We start from the raw sequence: 7,039 nt of genomic DNA on the forward strand, positions 1-7,039 counted from the left end.
CCTCGTCTAAGATTTTCATTCCAACTTATGAGAAACTATAATTCAGAAAATAAATAAGGAAAACCATGCTGTGTGTTCTTTAACTAGCTCATTTTCTACTTTCCTCTACATAATGAGACATACATTCAACTTGTTTGCCAGTTATCCTTTCAGAAGGAAGAAAAACATCTTGGGGAAAGGAAAGAAAAACCGTCAAAGGACTATCGTTTACAGAAGCACTAGGCCCTCTACCAGGGCGTGCAGCAGGAGCCTCGCGATCCAGCCTCCTTCTCTACTGTAAAAAAGAGAGATTCATAAAAGTAACCCGTGTTGAGCACCCTTCTCATATCCAACTCTGCTCACTGTGAGTGTTGACCATTGCTGGTGAGGGCTGCCCATGTGCAGCAAGGTCTCGGAGTGTTGACCATTGCTGGCGAGGGCTGCCCATGTACAGCGAGGTCTCTGAGTGTTGACCATTGCTGGCGAGGGCTGCCCATGTGCAGCGAGGTCTCTGAGTGTTGACCATTGCTGGTGAGGGCTGCCCATGTGCAGTGAGGTCTCTGAGTGTTGACCATTGCTGGCGAGGGCTGCCCATGTGCAGCGAGGTCTCGGAGTGTATTGACCATTGCTGGCGAGGGCTGCCCATGTGCAGGGAGGTCCCCAGCACTGGCACTAGGTCCTAACTGCTAAGAAACACCTTGCTTTACTATCAAGTGCCAGATTGCCTGCCCACTAGGTCTCTGTGGAAGCAACTGTTCATCTGATACAAAAGCACCTAGCAAAGGTATAATGGTAGGATTACTGCTAAGAGGAAATACAACTAGGAGACATGCAAATAGCAGCACAAGCTGGAACCAGACTGGTAAATTACCTAAATACTGGATAATTACTGGAAAAATTATCTAAAACGGATATAAGCAGGTGATAGGCTCATTACGAAGACGACACCTGGGAGGCCTCCAAATTCATTAGCCTCAGAAGAATCTATAGACTAAATAGAAGTCAGCTAGGTTAAATGCTGCAAAGGCTGCAGAGAAAGTATTGTGATAGCCTAAATGTTGGAAAGATGGCTCGGTGGTTCTTAGCGCTTGTTGTTCTTGTAGAGCCCTAGGGTTCGGTTCCCATCACCATCAAATGGCTCACAATGGCCTGTAACTCCAACTCCAGTGGATCTGACATCATCTCTGGCCTCTGTGAGCACTGAAATAAAAGTCTTAAATCAAAAACCAAAGTACAATAAAATAAAAAGATAATTTAGCAGAAAATATCCGACATACGACACATGCTTTGCCAGGCATCCCTAGATGTGCCTTATGTATGTCATCTTAATCAATCCTCCCAAGCAACTCTGTGGGTACTAACATTATTCCTATTTGCAGATTAAAAAATTGAGGCAGGGCACTGGGATAACCACATCCTTATTGCAAGTGATGGAGCAGTTACCGCCACGCCTCCTGACAATGCTAGGAGACGGACCCTTCCAGCCTTTGAGAGGGTGGTGCCTTTTGGAAGAGAAAGTAAAATAGTCTGTGGTTCAGTGGACAGTACACTTCATGAAAAGAAAGTGGGCAGCCAGCAAGGAGAAGAGAAGATTCCTTAGAAGCAGAGTGTCTGAGCATGTCTGGGGAGAAAGGGGACACAAAAGATTCATAGGAGAGTTCAGCAGTGTCTCAGGGTTTTCATTGTTGAGAAGAGACGCTGTGACCAAGGCAACTCTTATACAGGACGGCATTTAATTGGGGCTGGCTTACAGTTTCAGAGGTTAGTCCATAATCACCATGGTGGCAGGCACAGCATCGTTCAGGCAGACATGGGTGCTAGAGAAGGAGCCAAAAGTTTTACATTCTGATCTGAAGGCAGTCAGAAGACTAACTTTCAGGCAGCTAGGAGGAGGGTCTCCAAGCCTACCCCCACAGTGACACAATTCCTCCAACGAAGACACATCTACTCCAAGGCCACACCTTATAACAGTGCCACTCCCAGAGCCACGAGTAGAAAAGGAAAATGAGCTGGACAGCTCCCTGTGCAGAAAGAGAAGTGAGGAGACTGGGGTGGGGCTGAAAAGCAACAATGGTGAGGAAGAGCAGTGAGCATCCCTTAGGTTCTTAGAGGGATGTGGAGGGCAAGCCACAGAGGAGCTGACACCCAGCATTCAGCAAAGCAGAGTCAAGGATCTCAAGAGACCATTCTTGATCATCTGGCAGTTGCTCTTATAAGATAAAAGGAGAGGGCGTGTGTTGTGGGTACACACTCCACACACAGAAGGCACATGAACACAGAGGCAGAAGAAACTCGTGTTGTCCCAGCCCAGGAAGCCAGCAGACTGCAACCTCAGGAGGAAGTATCCAGCCAAGGCCTTCATTTCAGGCTTTTTGGAAAGAGATAATTCCCAGTATTTTAAGCCATGCTCATTGGAAGGTATGTAGACCTAGGAAACTGATGGGGGGTTAGGAAGCTGAGGGAAAGTTTACTATGAGATCAGTAAGAAAATCAGAGAAGCAAAGAAACCCAGAGACACCTTACAAGTAGATCTGAAATATAGACATGGGGCCTGAGGATCTGCACTTTAGAAGCAATGCAGCAGAGACATAGGGGGCCAAGTAAGGAACAAGAGAAATATTCCAGACAAAAAGTTCTGGGAATGTCTCTAAGCCTGACAATCCGAATTTGATCCCCAAAACTTACAGAGTAGAGGAAAACTAGTTCTAGAAGACTCTTCTCTGACCTCAAGCGCACACAGTGCACTCAGACACTCCCATTCTCCCTCTCCCTCTCCCTCTCTCTCTCCCTCTCTCACACACACACACATACATACACATAAATAAATAAAAACAATCACAAAGAAAGCAACTGCCATAGCCAGACTGCAATTAACTCCAGAAGCCAGAAGGGACACAAAATGGCGGGAGAGCAGCTGCCTCCCACATCACCTAAGAACAGCCAAGGACACAGTACCTCAGAAGACAGCATAGCACTCATCTGACATTATTACCTCCTGAGCCAGGTACCTCGGAGTTTCCACACACTACATCAATCTAAGTACGGGTCAGGCACCGTAAACTCATCTTCTTCCCGCATTTACTGCCATAACCCACAAACCACTGGGATTTACTTATCCACGTTCACAAAAGAAACTACATTTATAGTAATCATGGTAACAGCAGAATTAGGCCAGATCATGCATGAAACAGGATTTGTGTTTTGCCGTGGGCCCCAACCTGTAGATTGTTACCACTCCGAGGATCACAAGACATTTTTACGCAGGGGTAGCCTAAGATTATCAGATGTTTACGTTACAATTCATAACAGTAGCAAAATTACAGTTAAGTAACAGCAACAAAAATAATCTTATGACTGAGGGTCACCACAACAGGAGGAACTGTATCAAGGATTGCAGCACTAGGAAGGTTGAAAACCATTGCTTAAAGGAAAGGATTAGAAACAAAAATAAATGGTGGCACTGTGCCAAACTGATAAACAATTCCCATTGGGCCAAAGTATTATAGAGTGCTATTCACAAAGATGAAATTCAGACGCAGAAGCAAGATAATTTACTGTGAAAACCATTAGCCTGTAGATTCAACTCTATCTTCCAAGTTAGTCATGGGCTGACTCATGAACAGAGAAAGAACCCTGTGTTCAGAGTTCCACTTCACCAACTAATGAGACGCGATGGTAACAGGCAGAACACGACCATCGACAATATCATTCAACGGCTCATGCTTTGCTGATGTAGACGCTAAAAATTAGCAGGAGTGCCTTTAAATGTGTCTATCGCTTCTATGCTGCTGGCAACAGCTCTATGCTCGGAGAACATGTGTGCTAAGACTGGTCATGGCTTTCATTTTTAAACAAACCTGACTTTTCCAACAGCCTTATTATATTAAAACTAGTCAAGTGGAGATAAGTTTACCCAGCAGATATACACTGTTCACTATTTACCAAGCACTTCAGGAGACTAAGGGGCTGTGTAGGTTTAGAACCAAGATCCTGGGGCTCTGGGGTTCACTGTGAGGTTCACTTGCCTAGTATGCACAAAGGTCTCATACCCAGTACTGCATAAAACCAGAGGCTACAACTCCAGATCTGATGGACACCCCTTTTCTCCAAGGGCACCCATACTCACGGGCACATACCTATACACAGACACATACATACACATGATTAAAAATAAAATAAGAATTAGAGCATAGTGGCACACTCCTTTAATCCCAGCACCAGAGATGCAGAGGCTGGCAGATCACTGAGTAGTTCAAAGCCATCATGATCTACAGAGTGACCCTACCTCAAAATTAATGAACTAATTAATTAAATTTCATTTAGTTTAAAAATAAATCTGAAAGGAAGGAAGGAAGGAAGGAAGGAGGGAGAAAGGAAGGAAGGGAAAAGGAAGGAAGAAAAGAAGGAAGGAATCAAGATCTCAAAAGACAAATGGCTAGTTGTGGGTTTAAAGGCAACTTATTTCAAGAATACACTTGAAACCAACCTGGCGGGGAGGGGAAACACTAACCAAGGATGGTATGCACTTGCTAATGTACAGCACTAGTCACCTAGAATATTTGCATAGCTTCTTCCAAGTATCCCAGGGGCTCTAACAGAGCTAATGTGGAAATGAAACCAGGAGGAAGTGAAGGACCAGAGAAAGGAAGGCAAAATCTAATCAGGAAACCCAATGCTGTGACCAACTAAAAGACAAAGCCGAAACTAAACATGCCTGGAATGCATTACAGAACTAGTGTTTTCCACATCCACAAGAAGAATGTGAACCAAATCTCTACCCATTTAAGAATTATATGAAACAGACCAAGTAAGCATGGTAGAAGCTATGCTTTCTATCTCCAAACACTGTTTAAATGATTAACACTTCATAATTTCAACTTATTCACGAGAAGAGAGGAACTCTAAAGCCAGACACGGAAAAGAGGATACTGGACAAAAACGAAGTTTAGCAACTTCCAATAGAAAAGGGTGTTTTTGACCAGGAAGCAAGGCAGCTTTCGGTTCTGTGTCCTCAGCAAGCTGACTCAACTGAGAGCAACTGGAGTCCTCCTCCTTCCAGTGAGTCGAACTGGAAGTTACACTTTCCTCTGTCGTCTTTCCTTCCCTCTTCCTCTATTTTAAGAGCTGCTGTCCTTTATTGTACAGGCTGGCCTCAAACTCCCCGCCTCAAGTAATCCTCCTGACTCAGCATGCTGAAAAGTTAGAACCAAGGCATTTACCAACTCCTCAATTATCAAAGACAATCTATGTAACATTATTTTATTCAACAAGTGATTTTAATCCAAGTTATATTCACATTATCAAATATAAATAAATAATAAATAAATAAAACACAGACCAGGTGGTCTTTAATCCCAGAACCCCTGAGGCAGAGGCAGGCAGCTCAGCTCTCTGAGTTCTTAGCCAGCCAGGTCTACACAGAGAATCCTTGTCTGGGGGTTAAGGGCTGGGGACCAACAGGATGGAATATTTCAACCAAGGTATTGTGCTTCAGTAACAAAGAGTAACTCAATAGACCATTGTAGCTGGCACTGGTGTAAGTGCCTTTAATCTCAGCACTAGAGAGGCAGAGGCAGGCAGATCTCTGAATATGAGGTCAACCTGGTCTACAGAATGGATTCCAAGACAGCTAGGGCTACATAGCAAAACCTCCCTCAACCCCTCACCACACCTCCAAAAGAGGTGCTATTGCAAAGACATTTTATATTTTCTTTCAGGCTTTGTTTTTTGGTGTGTGTGTGTGTGTGTGTGTGTGTGTGTGTGTGTTTTGCCTGCACATATGTGTACTACAACATGTTGCCTGGTGTTCTTGGGAGTTCAGAGGAGACCTTGAGTTACCAGTGGTTGCGAGCAGCGGTCTGGGCTCTGGGACCTGAACATGCAAGAACAGACACTTCACTTAAGCACTCAAGCTATCTCTCAGCTATTGTAAAGATAATTTAAGGGGCTGAAGGGATGGCTCAGCGGTTAAGAGCACTGATTGCTCTTCTGAAGTTCCTGAGTTCAAATCCCAGCAACCATATGGTGGCTAACAACCATCCATAATGAGATCTGATGCCCTCTTCTGGAGTGTCTGAAAACAGCTACAGTGTACTCACATATAATAAATAATAAATCTTTAAAAAAAAAAAAAAAGATAATTTAAGAAGATTGTTCTAGCCAAATGCTGAGAAATGCTATTTCAAAATTATACCTACTGTCCCAGCACTTGGGAGGCAGAGGCAGGCGGATTTCTGAGTCCGAGGCCAGCCTGGTCTACACAGTGAGTTCCAGGACAGCCAGGGCTACACAGAGAAGCCCTGTCTCGAAAAAACAACAACAAAAAAATTATACCTACTGGAAAAACTATAATGCTACATGCTTTATGGATTTTTATTAATTTCATTAAAGAATTGCTATATGTGCCTTTCTAATAATTAAAAATGATAAATAATATGCTTAGGATCGACTTACGACCTAGTCACTGCTAACCTATAAATGAACATGTGACACAATCTTTTAATTCGCTATCCAGTTCTCTGGATGAAAGACATTATTCAACACGAATGGTCAGCCACTTCTATCTTAAGACAAGCTAGTTTGGTTTTCAAACACTAGGATTAGTTCTGCGACAGATCAAATGGAATCAGGTGATCAATTCCGAAAAGTCAAACCCAGGGGGTAGGAAATGGAGCTCAATCAGTTAGAGCACCTGCCAAACCTTGAGTTCAACCCCCAACACTGCTTAAACCAACTTGCGCGTTCATAACCCCAGCACTCAGGAGGTAGGTAGAGGAAGGAGGATCAGAAGTTCAAGGTCATTTTCGACTATACAAAACAAAAATAAACCTAGCCAGAACTTAATTCACCACCATCACAACTACCACGTTACAGAAAGGCCTAAGTACTGAGTAAGATGAATGGGAGCTGCAATCAGCAGCTCTACTGACAGATGACCTGTTAGTGGAAAGGATTCCGGAGAGGTTATATGGTCAAGGTACATCATAATACGTATATGTAATATATACAACTGCTACAAAGGGGCCCATTATCTTGTACAACAAACGCAAGCTAAAAAAAA

At 43.6% G+C, this 7,039-nt stretch overlaps 1 protein-coding gene across 1 annotated transcript in view; it reads right to left on the reverse strand.

Moving 5' to 3' along the window:
* Positions 1 to 7,039, reverse strand: part of B4galt6 (beta-1,4-galactosyltransferase 6) — a 60,879-nt gene that overhangs the window by 43,977 nt on the left and 9,863 nt on the right. The gene's annotated exons all lie outside the window — the stretch shown is intronic.

This window comes from Mastomys coucha, unplaced genomic scaffold (assembly GCF_008632895.1).
Source record: "Mastomys coucha isolate ucsf_1 unplaced genomic scaffold, UCSF_Mcou_1 pScaffold13, whole genome shotgun sequence".
In the NCBI taxonomy this organism is placed as follows: domain Eukaryota; kingdom Metazoa; phylum Chordata; class Mammalia; order Rodentia; family Muridae; genus Mastomys; species Mastomys coucha.